Below are 21,062 nucleotides of genomic sequence, written 5' to 3'. Positions count from 1 at the left end.
GCCTTTGTGCCCTAGGAATTGTAATCCAATAGGACTTTTCTTTTCTTTTTTTTTTGAGATGGAGTCTCGCTCTGTTGCCCAGGCTGGAGTGCAGTAGCACAATCTTGGCTCACTGCAACCTCCGCCTCCTGGGTTCAAGCAATCCTCTGCCTCAGCCTCCTGAGTAGCTGGGATTACAGGCACCCGCCACCACACCTGGCTAATTTTTGTATTTTTTGTAGAGGCGGGGTTTCACCGTCTTGGCCAGGCTGGTCTTGAACTCCTGACCTAGTGATCCACCTGCCTTTGCCTCCCAAAGTTCTGGGATTACAGGTGTGAGCCACCGTGCCCGGCTCCAATAGCACTTTAACCAGATAATAAAATACAGGGTGAAAGGTACAAAGAACAAAGATATAGTCGAGAGAGTGCTTTCTTGTGGGTGCAAGATAAGTGACAGATTTATGGAGATTTGCTTTGAATAGTCCTTCTGATTCCAAAAGTAAAGATGAGAATGGCTGGGCATTCCAGGTGTAGAATTCCAGGGACAGGCGGGCATTCCACGGAAGACTAAATCACTTGAATGTCTGGGAGGTGGACAGAAGCAGCCAGGGTGAGAAAAGGGTAGGAGAGCAGGACACAGCCAAATGATGTGATGGCTTTTCCTGCCAGGCCAAAGAAGTGGCCTTTGATAGGCAAAGGGGATCCCTTGAGAGTTTTGTAGTAGGAGGGCAACAAAGCAAATCATCTGTCAAGGATATGAATCCCATTGGTAAGAATGGGCTAGGAGGAATTAAGGAGAAGGTGGGTGGGAAAGTGTAAACAGGAGGCTCTGACAGTTCAAATGTGAGAGGTAAAGGCCTCAGGGTAGTTGCTATGGAAATGGAAAGGGAGGAATGGGGGTGTGGGAAAGTGTTTGAAAAGAAAGAACCCAAGGCCGGGTGCGGTGGCTCACGCCTGTAATCCCAGCACTTTGGGAGGCCGAGGTGGGCGGATCACTTGAGGTTAGGAGTTCAAGACCAGCCTGGCCACCATGGTGAAACCCCGTCTCTACTAAAAATACAAAAATTAGCTGGGCGTGGTGGCACGCTCCTGTAATCCCAGCTACTCGGGGAGCTGAGCCATGATAATCACTTGAAATGGGGAGGAGGAGGGAGGTTGTAGTGAGTCGAGACTGTGCCATCATGCTCCAGCCTGGGCAAAAGAGCAAGACTGTGTCTCAAAAAGAAAAAGAAAAATCCCACAGAACTTGACAACGAAATAGATGTTTAGGAATGAGGGGAAAAAGAAAGAGAAGACAAAGATGGTTTCAGGTTTCCCAGTCTGGGCAATTTGGAGAGGGTGGGTACCATTAAGAGATTTGGAGAGGGTGGGTACCATTAAGAGAATGAGGCAGGTGAGTCAGGGGCGTGGCTGCTGGAACACTCCCTGCGGAGGGGAGAGGCTGGCAGTCAGTCCCTTCAATTGCCGAAAGCAGGAGTGACCTCTCCCCTTCCCCTCCCCTTGCCCCTTGTTCCTTTTTCCCTTGGAAGCTGTATCATTTAAATTAAATTCATTTAATCATTTAAAGGCACAGTATGGTCTCAAGGGTGTTCTTGATGTCACAATGAGGAAATGAGAAAGGGAAGGGCCTTAAAGTTATATCCCTTTCACGAGACTAAGGAGGAGGAGGTGATGAGAAACGTGTAGTAATATACATCTGCAACTTCATTTCAGTCCAGTGCTGGGTCAGCACCCCCAGGACACCTTTGACACTGGACGTAGTGTCAAATGGGGCAAAATAGATACTTGCATTCAGTTCACAGGTCCTGGTATTTCTCCCTTTGAAATGCAGAAGATGCAACTTTTGGTTCCTTATGAAAGCTTTTCGTCTCCTATGTGGAGAGGCTCTGGAGCACATCTGTGTGAATGTGTGTGTGTGTGTATGTGTATGCATGTATATGTGTGAATGTGTATGTATGTGTGCGTAGGCATGTGTGTATGCGTGTGTGTATGTGTGTGTATGTGTATATGTGTGTATGTGTGTATGTGTATGTATGCATGTTTGTGTGTATGTGTATGCATGTGTATGTGTGTACATGTATGTGTATGTGTGCATGTGCATGTGTGCGTGTATATGCGTGCGTGTATGTGTGTGTGTGTGCATGTATGTATGTGTGGGTACGTGTATGTATGCATGTATGTGTGTGCATGTGTGCGTGTATGCATGTGTATGTGTGCGTGTGTGTATGTGTGTATATGCATGTATATGTGTGCATGTATGCATGTGTGTATGTGTATGTGTGTGTGTGTGTTCATCTATTTGGATCATTTCTCATCTCATCTCTTGATTCCCAACCCTGCCTCAGCCCACTCTCACTGAAGGAGTGTTTTAACTCCCTGCAAGCCAGTTTGAAGGTCCCTTGTCTAATCCAGCAGGACACTAATGGGTGTGTGTTTTGTGTGTGTGTGGTGCCAACACTGTAATTGGGAAGTCACCTTCCACTAATAAAATACATGATGCTGGAAACAAGATCTAGCTGAAGCCACTTGTTTTGCCTCAGCTGTAGTCTGTTGTCTCTGAGGGCTAAAAGGGGGAAGCCCAAATAAGAGGTGATGTTGTGGTCCCTATAACACGTTTATGGACAGGGCTGACACAGGAACACATCTGAAAACTTCCTGAGGTTGAGTCTAAGGGAACATAATAGATGGAAATGCAGAGTAGCCAGGTTGGAGTGAGCTGGTGGGTGAGTGAGATGGTGGGTGAGTGGGTGCGGATGATGGGAAGAGAACTATTGAACAGGCTGGGATATCATCTCCTCTAGTCTCAGTCTGTCCCTTCATAAAAGAATTTAAATTCCCTCACAAAGAATCTAAACACATAACAGTAGGGGACTGACTGACTCCATCACCTTTTAAATACGCGATGAAATATACTGCAACCATTAAGAAGGGTGTGGAGGAAGTGGATTTATTGACATGGAACGATGTTCATGATCTACTGTTGCTTTGTTTTTAGAGACAGGGTCTAACTCTGTCACCCAGGCTGGAGTGCAGTGACACAATCATAGCTCACTGTAACATCAAACTCCTGGGCTCAAGTGATCCTCCCACCTCAGCCTCCTGAGTAGCTGGGACTACAGGCGTGAGCTGTTGTGCTTGGCTTCATGATCTTTTGTTGTGCATACGTACAGTATCGTCTCGTTTTTTTTGTGTGTGAAAAGCAAATGAATTCTAAATGTTGAAAGTGGCTCCTAGTTATAGGTGACTTTTCTGTCATCTTTTTATTTTCTATTTTTTTCTTCAGTGAAAATATATTACTTGTAAATTTTTTCAAAGGATAAAATTCTTTAATAATAACATATGCCCTTGGAAATATTTCTTTGATGTTTAATTGGAGAGAGGAATTAGACGAAGAATACTCTTGACTGTCAAAGTCAGAGCCTGGGTCCCACCCACCAACCCCCACCAACCCGCCCCCCACCCCCTGCGCTCCCTCCACTGCTTTCCATCTCAAAGCTCCTGTCAGCGGGATTGCCCTTCTGAGCCCTGCTGGGAAGGATGTGGGAGATATGATAAGCATCACTGCCTTCATTAGGAGAGGGGCCTAGGGGGCCTTAGGCAGGCTGAGTGACTGGCTCTGAAATCCCTGGTTAATCGGTCCTACAGGAGGTAGGAACTGGCCTTCCTTTCTCTCTCCTTCTGTTTTCCAGCTGCCAGCTGCTCCTCTAATGAATAGGTTTTCTTCTGGTTTCAGTCCCATGACTTTGCTTTCCAAGTGCTATTGTACCCAGGCCAGCTGGTTAGCAGGACTGGTTTTTAGGGTTATAGAGTCTTCAGGTCACACAGGGGTTAAATGCCATGGGAAAGACCCAAGCAAAGTTAGAAGGTCACCAGGAAATCAGGAGGCAGGGCAAGGGTGAAAGGAGGTGGGCCTCCCTGCACGCACAGTCTGGGCGAGTGTCCACTAAGTTGGCAGAGCATTGTTAGGGACTTGCCTGTAGGGTTCCTACAACAAAACAATCAGGGCCTGGGTGGGAGCCAGGAGAGTGTCCAGGTGTTCCAGCAGACAGCGATGCAGACTTTTGCCATGGCTTTCAAAGGTTGAAGTGGGTCATGCCCCCCTTCTCAGCAGTCCTGTGCCCTCCGAGGGGTACAACGATGCCAGTGAGGGGTCCTCTTGAGTTCCCATAATTCCTGCAGTGAGGAGCTCAGAACCATTGTGCAGCTTTAGAAAACTGTTTGCCTTGGGAGGCTGAGGTGGGCAGATTACAAGGTCAGGAGTTCGCGACCAGCCTGACCAACATGGTGAAACCCCATCTCTACTAAAAATACAAAAATTAGCTGAGTGTGGTGGTGTGCACCTGTAATCCCAGCTACTCAGGAGGCTGAGGCAGGAAAATCGCTTGAACCTGGGAAGTGTAGGTTGCAGTGGGCGGAGATTGTGCCATTGCACTCCAGCCTCGGTGACAGAGTGAGACTCTGTCTCAAAAAAAAAAAAAAAAAAAGAAAAGAAAACTGTTTGCCTGCAGGACTCTTTGTCGTTTGTTTTTACTGTGACCTGGGACCTCTCTCAGTATGGGGAGAGCTTTTTTTTGAGACAAAGCCTCACTCTGTTGCCCAGGTTGGAGTACAGTAGTGCAATCTCTGCTCACTGCAACCTCCGTCTCCTGGGTTCAAGTGATCCTCCTGCCTCAGCCTCCCTAGTAGCTGGGATTACAGGCATGTGCCACCAAGTCTTGCTAATTTTTGTATTTTTAGTAGAGACAGGGTTTCACCATGTTGGCCAGGCTGGTCTTGAACTCCTGGCCTCAAGTGATCCACCCGCCTTGGCCTCCCAACGTGCTGGGATTACAGGTGTGAGCCACTGCACCCAGCCAGTGTGGGGAGATCTTACCTGGAGAAAAGGAGAGGCCTGAGAACACCCAGCCTTCCCAGCACTCTGGGGCTGTAGCCTCTCAACTCTTCTTGGCTGCTCTTCTGAGAATAAAAGAATTCTCACATACCAATTTCAGGGGGCACAGCTGGAAAATAGGGAGCAGTGGTTAAGAACTCTGCCTCCTTCTAGCTGCTCTGAGCCACAGTTTCTTTACAGGCAAAAGGAAATACTCATAGTGTATGTTTCCAGGTTGCTGTGAGATAATGTAGCATAAAGAATTGAGAGGGCAGTGCTGGGAACATACCAAGCAGGGATGAACTTGAAAAACATGTAACAACCAGTAAGGGCAGAGGAAGCTCCTTCTTTGCAGATTGGAGGTCAAGATTGTGCTGGAGCAGGTTCTGGAGAACACTTCAGTGCCAGCATTAACCTATTAGCTGCTGGGCTGTGGGGAGTTTCCAGAGAGGCACTGGGTGAGGAACAGGGGTGATGCTATTTATAATCAACTATGAAATTATTTAAATATTTTAATAATAAGCTATGGCTGTATACTATGTAAATAGTAACTGTAGTTCTAAGTATTAGTAAATATTAATGGTTAATTAGTATAAAGATTAGCTATAGGGCTTTTATAGCTAGATTCCCTCTTCCCCAACACGCACACATATACCTCCATTCTTATTTATTTATTTAATTTATTCTTGAGACAGTCTCACTTTGTTGCCCAGGCTGAAGTGCAATGGTGCGATCTCTGCTTACTGCAACCTCTGCCACCCAGGTTCAAGCGATTCTTCTGCCTCAGCCTCCCGAGTAGCTTGGATTACAGGTGCACATCACCATGCCCAGCTAATTTTTGTATTTTTAGTAGAGACAGGGTTTCACCATGTTGGCCAGGATGGTCTTGAACTCCTGACCTCATGTGATCCACCTGCCTTGGCCTCCCAAAGTGCTGGGATTTTTGGTGTGAGCCACTGCGCCGGGCCTTCATTCTTAACTTTAAAGACAGAAAAACAAGCAAGCACTTAGGAAAAGTACAGGACCAACATGTGTCAGACTTGGATTCCAACTGTTCAGATGTGCAGTATTCTGGAGCCCAGAAACACATGTGCACCACCAGCCAGAGGGCAACTGCTTTCAGACAAGCAAAGCTCTGTTCTCAAGGCCCAGAGTTGGGTGGACCTTCCTGTCATGCTCCACCCAATGTGGAATCTGCAAGTTACCAGAGTGGAGTTTCAAGGAGACATCACTGGTTGGGGGTATGGAAAAACACCCCTGCACTTGCATGGCAAATCAAAAGGAACTCTGTATAAGTTTGCTAGGTGCTCTGATCTGAATGTTGGTGTCTCCCTAAAATTTCAATATGTTCCAATATGTTGAAAGCTAATACCCGATGTGATAGTATTACCAGGTGGGCCTTCTGGGAAGTGATTAAGTCATGAGGGATCTGCCCACAGGAATGCCATTAATCCATTTATAAAAGAAGTTGGGGGGAGTGCCCTTCTGACCCTTCCACCATGTGACGAAGTGACACAAGGCGCCATCGGTGAAGCAGACAGCAGCCCTCACCAGACATCAACTTTGCTGGAGCCTTGATCTTGGACTTCCCGGCTCCAGAACTGTGAAAAATGACTTTATGTTGTTTATAAATTGCCCAATCTAAGGAATTTGGTTATAGCAGCCGAACTGAGTAAGTCACTTGGGCTGCCTTAACAAAGAACCACCGACTGGGTGGCTTAAACAACAGAAATTTATTTTCTCACTGTTGCGGAGGCTAGAAGTTTAAGATCAAGGTGTCAGCAGGGTTGGCTTCTTCTGAGATCTATGAGGAAGGATCCGTTCCAGGCCTCCCTCCTTGGCTTGTAGGCCTCCCTCCTTGGCTGTTTTCTCCCTGTGTCTTCACATCACCTTCCCCCATATGTGTGTTTGTGTCCAAATTTCTTCTTCTTCTTCTTCTTTTTTCCAGACAGTCTTGCTCTGTCGCCCAGACTGGAGAGCAGTGACATGATCTTAGCTTACTGCAAACTCTGCCTCTCGGGTTCAAGAGATTCTCCTGCCTCAGTCTCCCAAGTAGCTAGGATTACAGGCACCTGCCACCATGCCCCGCTAATTTTTGTATTTTTAGTAGAGATGGGGTTTCACCATGTTGGCCAGGCTGGTCTTGAACTCCTGACCTCAGGTGATCCACCCACCTCGGCCTCCCAAAGTGCTGGGATTACAGGCATGAGCCACCGCACCCAGCCCAAATTTCCTCTTCTTATGAGGACCCTAGTCATGTTAAATTAGGCCCCACCCAAATAACATCATTTTAACTTAATTACCATTTTACAGACCCCCATCCCCAAATATGGTTACATTCTGAGATAGTGGGGGTTAGGACTTCAACATATGAATTTATGGGAAGACACAGTTTAGCCCATAACAAGTTTATTCTGTTCACCCTGGTGTGGCCAGGGTAGCTTTGCAGGCTTCCTTTCTGGCACATGTGGGTACATGTTCCTCTGAGCTTTCCCTCAATGTCTTCTTTTTCTAACTTCTTATGAAAATATTTAAACATGTGGTAGAATACATACCTATCCATGTACCCACCCTCACCTAAATTCAATACTGGCTCATATTTGTCAAGTGTCATTTATTTATACATGCACATGTAGGAGACCAGAATATGCTTCCCGTAAATATGAAGGATTGTTGAGCTGAAGACAACTAAGGAGATGGAGAAAGCTCTCTGCCCTCCCTCTATTTGCCTAAAAGCAGGACATAGATTTCCAGAGACAAAAGATATCCTGGCCTCCTCTTCTACCAGGGAGAACAAAGGTTAACTACTAAAGACAACACTGGACCGTTTGGGCCTGGAGGTGATACTGGAGGAAATCTACGCCAAGGAGCTCTCCTAACCAGCCTTTATCTGCCAATTATTTGCCTTCCCACAAGTTGCCACCCCTAGAGACTCAAAGACTATTTACTATGCTTTTGGCTTCCACCAACACATGGGACAGAGCTGTTTCAGGATGGGACCTGGGTTAGGTTAATTCTAGCTTTTTCTGGGCTGTTAGGCTGGAAGTGGCTTCTCAGCAGCAATACCAGCTGGTCGCGAAGGCTTTCTCCAGCAGGGCCCGCCCACAGCCCGCTCCTGCTCTACCTTAGCAGTAGGAAAGCTTTGGCATCCCCAGACGACAGGCTCACCAAGAACTCAAGTGCTCATTCAATAAAACACACACAGCTGAAGGGAAAGTCTGTAATTTGAGTATGTGTGTGGGCAGAACAGTTTCCCACCCCAGCACACTTGATTATTTGTGCTAATGGGGCGGGGGCTGGGGAGGGGGAGTCTGGGTCCCCAGTGTGACCCCCAGACTATTTACACATGGAGGAGCTTTATCTGGCTTTGGGAAGTGTGAGGTCGAGAGGTGATAACTTAGGGTTCCTCCCTGGGCATCAGGGAATCCCTGAAATTCTGTGCACACGTTTTTAGGAGTGGCGATGTATATCTTCCTAGGGAGAGAGGCCCTATTTACTGTCAGATTTTTGAAGGGAGACCCTGACCCCTAAAGGTTAAAAATCATTACTCTGTGACTAATCCAGATAAAGTTCTATTGGTTTAGTATTAACTTTAGCTAATTTAAAATAAGTTTACCTTTCCTAAGAGATTTCCGTTCAATTGGCTGGCGATTTGGCTAGGTGGTGGGAAAATGTTAAGTAGAGTGAAAAATGTATCACTGATTAACCAGTGGAAATTTATTAGAGCAGTTAAGAGCCCTGGGTCTGGAGCAAAACTGCTGAGGTTTGAGGCCCCGTTTTGCTGCTCACTAGCTACATGATCTTGGGCAAGTTATTTAAGCTCTCTGAGCTTCAGTTTCTTCCTCTGCAGAATGGGGATGAAAGTGGACTACTACCTCATGGCATGTTTTGAGGATGAAATGAGCTAATAAACACAGTCTTCAGCCCTACATTAGGTAAGCCATTCTTATTATTTGTTCTATTATCTATCTATCTATCTATCTATCTATCTATCTATCTATCCATCCATCCATCCATCCATCCATCCATCCATCCATCCATCCATCCATCCATCTATCCATCCATCCATCCATCCATCCATCCATCCATCCATCCATCCATCCATCTATCTATCTATCTATCTATCTATCTATCTATCTATCTATCTATCTATCTTGAGACAGAGTTTAGCTCTGTTGCCCAGGCTGGAGTACGGTGGTGCAATCTCGGCTCACTACAACCTCTGCCTCCCGGGTTCAAGTGATTCTCCTGCCTCAGCGTCCAGAGTAGCTGGGATTACAGGCGTGGGTTACCACGCCCAGCTAATTTTTCTATATTTTTTGTAGAGACAGGCACCCTTGATTATTTGGCCCAGCTGGTCTCGAACTCCTGTCTTCTCGAACTCCTGATCTGGCCACCTCTGCCTCCAAAAGTGCTGGGATTACAGGCGTGAGCCACTGCACCTGGCCTATTTCTTATTTAACAAGGTGGAATTGTTATTGGTGGCAGCGCCTTTGTGGCAGGAAGATGTTAAGGCTATGTCCCCTACATCAGAGTAGGCTGGGTTCTCCCATCTCTCTGGGATTCCTCTCTCCTCCCAGACCATCTAAAGCCAGCTTGGTCTTAAGGCTGATTCAAGAAGTACTTTTTCAATATCTCCCAGCACATTCCACACTCCAACCCAGTTTATCCCTCTCTTCTCAATAGCCTATAACCCCCACGTAAACAAATACCCACACGTATTATGTATATTAGAAATGGGCTGGGCACGGTGGCTCACGCCTGTAATCCCAGCACTTTGGGAGGCCGAGGTGAGTGGATCACGAGGTCAGGAGTTTCAGACCAGCCTGGCCAACATGGTGAAACCCCGTCTCTACTAAAAATACAAAAATTAGCTGGGCATGATGGCCTGTAATCCCAGCTACTCGGGAGGCTGAGGCTGGATAATTGCTTGAACCCGGGAGTCAGAGGTTGCAGTGAGCCGAGATCAAGCCATTGCACTCCAGCTCTAGGTGACAGGGCAAGACTCCATCTCAGAAAAAAAAAGAAAAAGAAAAAGAAAAAGAAAAAGAAATGGAGTACTTTTCCTATATCAGGCACTCTGTGTGTGTGTGCATACTTCTATATATAAAACTTCATTTGGTCCTTACAGCAACTCTGTGAGGCATACCTCATACCTTATTAGCCCAATTTTACAGATGGGGAAATTGAGGCACAGATAGGTAAGTGATTATACCTCAATCCACAAAGCTAGTAAACAGTAAATCTTAGATTAAGATCCACATATTTGAAGCCAATTCACCTTGCTGTTATTTAGTCATTTACTTCCTTGCAACTTCACTTACAGCGTAAGATATTCCTCTTTCTTTCTTTTTTTTTGTAATTGAAACAGGATCTCACTCTGTTGCCCAGGCTGGAGTGCAGTGGCAAGATCATAGCTCACTGCAGCCTTGAACTTCTGGGTTCAAGTGATCCTCTTGCCCCAGCCTCCTAAGTAGCTGGGACTACAGGCACGCACCACAATGCCAGCACAATTTTTTAACTTTTGTACAGATGAGGTCTCACTGTGTTGTCCAGGATGGTCTCAAACTCATGACCTCAAGTGATCCTCCTGCATTGGCCTCCAAAAGCATTGGGATTACAGGCATAAGTCACTGTGCTTGGCCAGTATTTTGGTTTTCATATTATGTTAAAAAGTCTATAAATTCCTTTAAGACAGAGATGATTTCTTAGACTATTTTTCTTTTTTTTTTTTTTGAGACTGAGTTTCACTCTTGTTGCCCAGGCTGGAGTGCAATGGCACAATCTTGGCTCACTGCAACCTCCGCCTCCCAGGTTCAAGCCATTCTCCTGCCTCAGCCTCCCAAGTAGCTAGGATTACAGGCGTGTGCCACCATGCCCAGCTAATTTTTGTATTTTTAGTAGAGACAGGGTTTCACCATGTAGGTCAGGCTGGTCTCGAACTCCTGACCTCAGGTGATCCACCTGCCTCGGCCCCCCAACGTGCTGGGATTACAGGCATGAGCCACAGTGCCCAGCCCTTCTTAGACTATTTTTCATTCCTCATAGAACCTAGGACAATATCTGGGACATAATGGGAACCCAATAAATATTTGTCTATGAATTGTTGACCGATTATATGTAGATGGGAAGCAGCTAAAATATGTTCACTGTGTTTGTTTAATAATGTAACTATTTTCTTATACTATAAGCAGATTTTTTGGTTTATCATTTCTGCATAACAAGATTTAAACATACATGATATGTTACTATTAATGCTACACTCTTTCTAATGTGTCTATAGAAAGAATAAAAGTATAGGTGAAGTTGGTTGTACAATTATTATTATCACCAGAGCAAGTTGTGCTTGCTCTGAGGCAATTCCTCACTCCGGTTTTAAAATGTTGAGAAGGGTCTGGGCGTGGTGGCTCACACCTGTAATCATAGCACTTTAGGAGGCCGAGGCGATGGATCACCTGAGGTCAGGAGTTTGAGACCACCCTGGCCAACACGGTGAAACCACGTCTCTACTAAAAATACAAAAACTAGCTGGGTGTGGTGTCGGGTGCCTGTAATCCCAGATACTCAGGAGGCTGAGGCAGGAGAATCGCTTGAATCCAAGGTGGAGAGGTTGCAGTTAGCTGAGATTGTGCCACTTGACTCCAGCCTGGGCGAAAGAGTGAGACTCGTCTCAAAAGTAAAATAAAATAAAATATAAATATAAATAAAATTAAAAAATTAAATGTTGAGAAGGAAGAAGAGGAATATTCCCTGTTCTAACTTCTTTCCTTTGATCCTCAGTCTTGAGAATAAATTTATCATCCCCATTCTTATGAGGAAACTGAGGCTCAGAGAGGCCATGCTATTCACGCAGGGAGTGGTAGAATCAGGATTTAAAGGCAGTGTGCTTGTCTCCAAAGCCCCAACTCTTTCTACTAACAGATAATCATCATTTTAAATTCAATACTCTGTTAGTTATCCATTACTATGTAACAAATGACCCCTAAAGGTATCGGTTTATTGATAACATTAAATGTAAACATTAAACAATAAACATTTATTCTGAGGGTCAGGGAATCTGGGACCAGCTTAGCTGGGTAGCTCTGATGCAGTCTTTCATGAAGTTGCAGCCAGGCTGTTCATTGGGGTTGCGGTCATCTCAAGGGTTGACCGGGGCTGGAAAATCTGTGTATAAACTCACTCAAATGGTTGTTGGCAGGCCTCAGTTCTTTGCTGGCTGTTGGCTAGGGTGTCAGTTCCTTGCTTTCCAGGCCTTTCCATGGGCTGCCTGCCTGTCCTCACAACATGGCGACTGGCTTCCCTTGTGAGTGATGAGAGAGCCCATGATGGAAGTCATGGTATTTTAAAACCAAATATTGGAAGTAATACATCATTTTCTGCCTTATGCTGTTGGTCACATAGACCGACTTTGACAGAGTGTGGGAGGAGATTACAACACAAGGGTGTGAATACCAAGAGGTAAAGATCGCTGGGGCCACCTTGTGGAAGTTGGCTACCACAAGTACTTGGGCCAATTTTAGGGTCAATTGGATAAGGTCCAAATGGTGGCAACTAACAGTGCCAAGTGCACTGGCCATTTTGCAGGTACTTTTGGGCTTATTCTTTGGCGGCATATGAAGCCCACTGATGTCTCCCCTGGGCTGTGAATGTACTTGGTACTGTTGGGCCTAATAGAATATTTCTATAAAGTCTACTCTGAAGCTGCAGCCCTGAGTATAGAAGGAGCAGAGAATCCAATGCTTCTATATTTATTTTTCTTCTAAGAACTTGTACATATTTATAAGGAGACCTGGAACTTGAACTTCCAGTTTCTGTAATTGTAGATAAGGCAATGTGACCTATGGCAGGAAGAGCAGGTTGGGGATCAAGGACTTCAACACTGGAGTCAGAATCTCTACTCTGCCATTTACTAAGTATGTGACTTTGGAAAGTTATTTCACTTCTCTGAGCTTTCATTTCCTTTACTGTAAAATAGTAATAGCATACAGTTTCTTTTGGGGGTGAGGATTAACTGAGATAAAGCACAATGTGGCAAACTGTGTTTTCCAAAGTTGGCTACACCAATATGTAGCTACATATCACATCCTACATGCTCTTTCTACGTTGTGTCATGAGAGGTGGGGTGTATGTCTCCTTCCTTTCTAAGGAATTTAGACAGATCTTTGTAACCGCACCAAGTGATGGAACATGGCCAAAGGGATGCTGAATGATTTCCAGAGTGAGGTCATAAAAGGCAATACTTTTTTCTCTGGTTCTGTCTTGGAATACTTGTCCCACCCAACCCCCCTTTTTTCCCCCTGTTTTGAGACAGAGTTTTGCTCTGTTCCCTGGGCTGAAGTGCAGTGGTGAAATCAGGGCTCACTGTAGCCTCAACCTCCTGGCCTCAAGCAATCTCTCCCACCTCAGCCTCCTGAGTTTCTGGGACTACAGGTGTGTGCCACCACACCTGGATAATTTTTAAATTTTTTGTAGAGACAGGGTCTCACTATGTTGCCCAGACTGGCCTCAAACTCCTGGGCTCAAGTGATTCTCCTGCCTTGACCTTCCAAAGCGCTGGGATTACAGACGTGCTACTGCACGCTGCTGATGCTTGCCTTTTGATCCCAGCTGCCATGTTGTGAGGAAGCCCAGGCCACATAGTGAGGCCAGGTGTGGGTGATGCTGCTGGCCCTTAGTCAACAGCCAGTATGAACTGTTAGGCATGTACATGAAGAAGCCATCAGCCTATTCCAGCCTCCAGCCTTCAAGTTTTTTGGTTGAAGTTCCAGACATTCTGGAGGAGATTAGCCATCTCCACTGTGCTCTGTTTGAATTCCTGGCCCACAGAAAATGTGACAGATAGTAAGACTGTTGTTTTACAGCACAGTGTTTGGAAGTGACTTGTTATGTAACAATAAATAAGTAATAAATTTGGGTTATACATTTTTAAAAAATGTATGCCTCACTGTAAGATATTTTCAAAACACTGGGCCAAAACTTTGTTTTTTCACAAGATGACTGTTTCCTAGAAGGGTTTTGGGGAAGGGACATTTTGATTTTGTTTTTCCCTGGCTGCTTTTACACATAAGATTACTTACTCTGAGTATAACGTATGTAAGAACAGACTTTTCATTCTGTATCTGCGGAGCTGTCTCATGGATTTCCAGTCCATTGCTGGGGGTTGAGCCACAGCTGTTTCTGGATTTGGCTTATCTTTTGGTTCATTGGTTCATTTGAGTTGTTTTTCAGCATTAATCAGTAGGCATCGAAGTTGTTCACATTCATTTCTTGCTCTGCACACAAATGTAATTAGGATCATGTCCACTTTTTTGACATTTTCCTTCTTTTAAAAGTATAACCTTGATTACCAGACCAAGGCAGCTATAGGGGAAAATTAGAGTTCAGGTTGGAGTCAAAGGGCAATTGTTGCACCAGTCCTCCCAGCTTTCTAGGATCCCAGAGTGTTGCATCTTCTTCCTTCCTCTAAAGGTGCCTGCGTATGTGTGTTGGTATGTGTGTGTGGTGGGGTGGGAGAGGGAAGATGGGGGAGCTCGGAAGGTCTCCTTTGAGTTCCTGGTGCATCCTGGCCACTATCCTTGTCCTCTGGATGTGGTCCTGGGCTGCCCAGCAAGCATATGGATGTAATGAGGGTAAAGGAAGTGGGAAAGAGGAGCATGTGGCCAGGGCTCTGGCCTGCCTGTACTTTTAAAAGAAAATTGTGACAAAATACACATAACATGAAATTTACCATTTTAATTATTTTCAAGTGTACAATTTACATTCACATTGTTGTTGTGGAGGTTTTTTTCTCTTTTGTACAATACATCATGACCCTCAACACATTGTTATCACTGCTATATTCATAGCTAGAGTTTTTTATTATTCCAAAGTGAAAGCCTGTGTCTGTTAAACGTGAACTCCCCTTTCCTCCGTTGCTCTAGCCTCTGGTCACTTCTATTCTACTTTTCGTCTCTATGAATTGACTATTCTAGGTACTTCATGTAAGTGGAATCATACAATATGTGTCCTTTTGTGTCTAATTTATTCACTTAGTATAATGTTTCCAAGGTTCATCCACTTGTGGCATGTATTAGAATTTCATTCTTTTTAAGACTGAATTTTGTTCATTAGGATGGCCTAAGGAAAACAAGAAGACTGAATGATATTCCCTGGTATGTATATTTCTCATTTTGTTTATCCATTCCTCCATCAGTAGACATTTGGGTTGTTTCTACCTTTTGGCTATCATAATACTGTTATGAACATTGGCATATATTTATCTGTTTGAGTTCAATTCCTTTATACCCAGAAATGCAATTGCTGGATCATATGGTGATTCTAGCATCCAGAATCCTGATCTTGGTCTTTACTGTGTCTAAGGATCTATTTTCCGGTGGAATGAGACCCGGAGCTTCCCTGCTATCTCAGCATCCCACGGGGCTATGCAAATTAGGCTCACTGTGCTCTGGCTGTGTTTTATTGAACATTTACTTTGTGCTAGCCTCTGTGCTAAGTATAGTGCCTCTTAAATTACTCTATGAGTAGGTTTGATTATTATCCATATTTTGCAGATTAGAAAACTGAGGCATGGAGATGTTACATAACTGACCTAAGGGCACACAGATTGCAGGTGCTGAGCTAGGATTTGGACCCAGAGAGCATCATGCTAGTTCCCATGCATTTAACCTTTATGCAATTCTGCCTTTCCAAACAGATTGGCCATTAAATTCATCATCCAGGATTGTATTTGTTTATCTAGGAGAAATGAACTGCTTTAATTATGGTAAAAATCAAAGGTGTAAATAAAAAAGCTAATATAAGAAGCCCACTAGTCTCTGTGGTTTAATAGGATACTAGTGGGACCTCTCTTTCATATATATATGTATATATATGTGTGTGTGTGTATATATATATATATATATATATATATTTGTTGTTTGTTTATTTTTGAGACAGGTTCTCACTCTGTCATCCAAGCTAGAGTGCAGTGGGGTAAAACACGGCTCACTGCAGCCTCGATCTCTTGGCTCAATCTATCCTCCTGCCTCAGCCTCCTGTTTATCTGGGACCACAGGTGCGCACTATGCCTGGTTAATTTTTTAATTTTTATTTTGTAGAGATGAGGTCTCACTATATTGCCCAGCTGGTCTTGAACTCCTGGCTCAAGCAATCCTCCCACCTTGGCCTCCCAAAGTGCTGGGATTACAAGCGTGAGCCACCATGCTTGGGCTCTCTTTAATATTTATGATAAAACATTTTTTCTTAGTCTGTAAGGTATATGAGGGAACTTTGTTGTGTATAGGAGGTAGTCTTCTCTCTATATTTGCAAATGTAAATGCTCTATTTAAGATGTGGCACTCGCCAGGCACGGTGGCTCACGCCTGTAATCCCAGCACTTTGGGAAGCTGAGGCAGGCAGACCACGAGCTCAGGAGTTTGAGACAAGCCTGGCCAACATAGTGAAACCCCGTCTCGACTAAAAATTTAAAAAATTAGCCTGGCATGGTGGCGGACGCCTGTAATCCCAGTTACTTGGGAGGCTGAGGCAGGAGAATCGCTTGAACCCAGGAGGTGGAGGTTGCAGTGAGCCGAGATCGCGCCACTGAACTCCAGCCTGGCAACAGAGCGAGACTCCATCTCAAAAAAAAAAAAAAAAAAAAAAGAAAAGAAAAGAAAAAATAGATGTGGCACTACATTGCCCTTAAGGATAACCCTGTGGATCTATATAAATTTAGCATGTTGAAACTGTCAATGAAATGTATCACTAGATGGCAGTACAAACCAAGTTTTAAAAACAACTGATTTTTAAATCTGCAAGATAAGTTAACCTGTAGGAAAGCAGCTGCATCATTTTTGACATGATCAGGGCAACTGTATTTAATTCAGAATTGATTTTAATCACCTAGAAGAGAATTCACAATCTTTGTTAAGGCAGAAGGCCTGACAAGTGTAAAGGCTTTTACAAGGAAAGCTGCTCCTAAAATGTAAAAAAATTATTGCTTTGGAGGAAGCCAAAGTTTCAAGTAAGTGTTTTGACTTGAGAAACTTTGCATCAGCAAGATAGCGTCACATCTACACACTTACTTTTTGAATTCTTTCAGTTTTCCAGCCTGGTTTGGCTAAGAATCAACCTTTACTCCATAATTACAAATGTAACAGCCAATTTTGTCCTCAGGTGAAGTTCCATTCAGTTAATGCCAGAGAAAAATCCAGTGCTTAAATAATGTGGGAAGTTAGGACTGACACACAGGTTGGTTTGACATCTGAGGCCCTGAACTTATTGACTTGTGGTGGGATAACGAAACAGATCTCACCTGTTAGAAGAGGATTCCCAACTTTTTCTTCAAGAGAGGAGTAGCCGGTAGTACGGGGTGCGGTAAACGCATTTACTTACCTTGGTTCACGAGGGTTTGGCTCTCATCTGATGAATTTTAATGTTCTAACTTGTTTCCTGACTAGGTGAGAGAATTAATGCTTCATTTCAGAGGAAGCTGTACACTTGCACCTGGATGCCAAATTCTCTCAAAAGGGAAAACTGACTTAGAAATGGATTTTTCTTTTTTTTTCCTCCAGCTGACTTATATAAGTTATTAGTCTTCTAGAAGGATCACAGGGAACCAGCATCAAAGAAATGGAATCCAGCTAATTCCTCCAAGAAACTGAAGTTTTCGGGACATGACTTGTGAAAGGCAAACATAAGCTGACATCTTTTCACACTGAACAGCAAGAGCCAAAGTGTATCCGAAAAGCCATTGTCAAAACAAGGAGTGAGAACAGCTGGGGTCAAGACCTAATGAAGGACATCACTCAGCCTCTTTGAGCCTCAGATTCCTCATTTGTAAAGTGGGCATAATAATACCTCACAGGGTAGTTATGAGCGTAAATGAGATAATGGACACGAAGGCACCTGTACACTCCACGGTGCTATCAGAATATTGACTATTAGTGCTTTCATCACGCGGCTCCATCCAAACCTCTGCTTTCCCTCACTGCAGTAAGTGGTTGCCCTCAACCCACCCCCCATCTTATAATAATGTAGACTGGAAACCCAAGCATCATCTTTGTCCTCCTTTTCATTCCCTGACCCCAGTTGGTCTTCATCCACAGTCTCTTTTTTTTTTCTTTTTTGAGACAGAGTCTCACTCTGTCACAGAGGCTGGAGTGCAGTGGCGCTATCTCGGCTCACTGCAACCTCTACCTCCCGGGTTCAAGCGATTCTCCTGACTCAGCCTCCCAAGTAGGTGGGACTAAAGGTGCCCACCACCACACACAGCCACTTTTTCTATTTTTAGTACAGACGAGGTTTCACCATGTTGGCCAGGCTCCTGACCTTGAACTCCTGACCTGGTTTTGCTCCTGACCAGGCTCCTGGTCTTGAACTCCTGACCTCGTGATCCACCTGCCTTGGCCTCCCAAAGTGCTGGGATTACAGGCGTAAGCCACCATGCCCGGCCCATCCCTCAGTCTATATTTCCATAACTGGAAGAATCTCCTAAGTGGGCTGTAATCTAGCCTTGCGTGACTCCATCCTGCTCACTATTAAAGAAATAATCCTCTTAAAATCACACTTGGATTATTCTTTTCCGTTGTTCAGAAACTTTCAATGGTTTCCCATTGCCTGCAGAATAAAGTCCAACCTTCAAAGTAGCTGAAATTAAAAACCATTAACAATCTGGCCTCCCTACCTAAATAACATCAATGAGAGGGCCACACAGAAGTCAGATATATGGAAATTAAAACATGTTTTACAGCTGGATAAATGCTGTACTAGAGGATAGGTTATGTGGCCAAAAGAGTTTGCTGACAATTTCTGCTTCCCATTCCCCCAGTCTAGACCTTCAGACACAGTCCACCTGAGGCTTGCCTTCCTCTCCGTGGTCATTTAGAGTTGATCCTACTCATCCTTTTCCCCCACTGCAGGCTTCCCAAGGGTTCCTGCAGCCCTTGGCATCTGTCTCACTCACCTGTCCCTTCGCATGTTCTGCCATGATGTTTAGCTTGAGAGTATGCCCTCTTCATAGAAGTCAGAAACTCCTGGCCCACTGGCTAAACCTGATCCCTAGAGGTTTTTCTGACTCTCACAATGTTGGTCTGCACTGTGTTTGACAATGCATCAACTTACGTGACAATTCGTATTCTTTTTTTTTTTTTTAGAGGAGGAGTCTCACTTTGTCACCCAGCCTGGAGTGCAGTGGTGAGATCATAGCTCACTGCAGCCTTGACCTCATGGGCTCAAAAAATCCTCCTGTTGGGACTACAGATGCTCACCACCATGCCTGGCTAATTTAAAATTTTTTTGTAGAGACAGGGTCTCACTATATTGTCCAGACTGGTCTCAAATTCCTGGCCTCCACCAATCCTCCCACCTCATTCTCCCAAAGTGCTGGGATTATAGGCATGAGCCACTGCGTCTGGCCCATATTCTAAAAAAATTCTGCTGAGAAACTAGGAAAGCTAGCAGCCTTGGTTTCTCAGGTTTGACTTGCAACAATTGACTTCCTGTAAATGTTGCCTATATTGCTTTCTCTACCACCTCAACATCAACTTTTTCCCAATTCGCTCCTCATATTTCTGCTATTTCATGAAGATTGCTCTTGTTAATGTCACCAAGAGCCTCCACAATTGCCAAATCCAGTAGTTTGTCTCTGCTTTTGTCTTACTTGCCCTTTTGGCAGCGTTTGCCACTTAATCATGCTTTTCTTTTTTCTTTTTTAGACAGGCTTTTACTCTGTCACCCAGGCTGGAGTGCAGTGGTGCAATCTTGGCTCACTGAAACCTCTGCCTCCTGGATTCAAGCGATCCTCCCACCTCAGCCTCCCGAGTAGCTGGGACTACAGGTGAGGGCCACCATGCCTGGTAATTTTTGTATTTTTAGTAGAGACAGGGTTTCACCATGTTGACCAGGCTGGTCTCAAACTCCTGACCTCAGGTGATCTGCCCGCCTTGGCTTCCAAAAGTGCTGGGATTACAGGCATGAGCCACCATGCCTGGTCGACACTTAATCATTCTCTACTTGTTTTTTTAAAATTTTATTTTTACAGTGTCACTCTCAGGATATCTACTTCTTAAAATACTTTTTCTCCCTCTTGGATTCCGTAACAACCCATTTGGCGGGTCCCTCTTAATCTGCTTTGCTGACTTCTGTCCTTTGTTCCAAGTCAGGTGGTCTCAGCTTGGTCTAGCATCCTCTTCTCTATTTGTACATTCTTCCTAAATGATGTCATCTAGCTTCAAATCTTTAAAAGCCACCTATTTGCCATGACTGCTAACTTTGGATATGTAGCCTAGGCTCCCCCTAGAACTCTACTATTAGCCTACTTGATATCTAAAAATGAATTTCTTTCTTTCTCTCTTTTTTTTTTTTTGAGACGGAGTCTCACTCTGTCGCCCAGGCTGGAGTGCAATGGCGTGATCTTGGCTCACTGCAACCTCTGCCTCCTGGGTTCAAACAATTCTCCTGCCTCAGCCTCCCAAGTAGGCATGAGTAGGATTGCTAATTTTTGTATTTTTAGTAGAGATGGGGTTTCGTGATGTTGGCCAGGCTGGTCTCAAAACTCCTGACCTCAGATGATCCACCCGCCTAGGCTTCCCAAAGTGCTAGGATTAGAGGCGTAAGCCACTGCTCCAGGCTATGAATTGAATTTCTAATAAGCAGCTTAAACTTAAACTTCACAAAAAAGAAGTTTTGGAGTTTTATCTCCCAAACCCCTGCTTCTTCTCCTCTTCTTCCTTTCTCAGTAAATAGCACCACTATCTACCCTCAGAGCAAAAAAAAAACCTAGTAGCTCTCTCTCCTCATCTTCCACATTCAATCCCTCAACAAGTCTTATGTTCCAAAAACACACTTCTCTTTAGCAGATGCCATAATGTGCTACGCAGAGCCCTTCCCAGGACTGCAGGACTTATTCCCACAGCTGCTGGGCATGCTGCCACCTCACAGCCCTCTGCCCTCTCTGCAAATTGCCCTCAGCTGCAGAGAGCCACCTTACCCAAGATCACATCCCTTCCTGCTTGCATATAAAGGCCCACTCCCTCAGTAACCCAAGACAACTCTGGAAGGCCACCCCAGCACATCCCAGTGCTGCCTGTGGGGTCAGCTAAGGCCCTCATGGAGACCTCCTCAGAGCCCAGCATCTCCTCCTGCCTAGACTGTGTCCTTCCCTCCCCTTCTGGAAACCAAATCTGCAACATTATCCCAAGTGTACCTGCCTCTTTCTATCTTGCTGTTACGATTT

At 44.7% G+C, this 21,062-nt stretch overlaps 1 long non-coding RNA gene across 2 annotated transcripts in view; it reads left to right on the top strand.

Annotated features, from left to right (window-relative positions):
• Positions 1-21,062, top strand: part of LOC101142525 (uncharacterized) — a 79,554-nt gene that overhangs the window by 38,771 nt on the left and 19,721 nt on the right. Inside the window, exons 3-6 of one of the 2 annotated variants that reach the window (XR_010134726.1) lie at positions 8,700-8,784; positions 14,960-15,000; positions 17,401-17,821; positions 19,543-19,664. This is a non-coding gene — a long non-coding RNA (uncharacterized lncRNA). Of the gene's footprint in view, positions 1-8,627; positions 8,785-14,959; positions 15,001-17,400; positions 17,822-19,542; positions 19,665-21,062 lie in introns of those variants that run through there. The other variant, XR_002006917.4, reaches the window with a different exon arrangement.

The sequence above is a fragment of the Gorilla gorilla genome, chromosome 6 (genome assembly GCF_029281585.2).
Source record: "Gorilla gorilla gorilla isolate KB3781 chromosome 6, NHGRI_mGorGor1-v2.1_pri, whole genome shotgun sequence".
Taxonomy (NCBI): Eukaryota; Metazoa; Chordata; class Mammalia; order Primates; family Hominidae; genus Gorilla; species Gorilla gorilla.
Note: the sequence above shows the minus strand (reverse complement) of the source record. Positions and strands in the feature narration are given on the sequence as shown.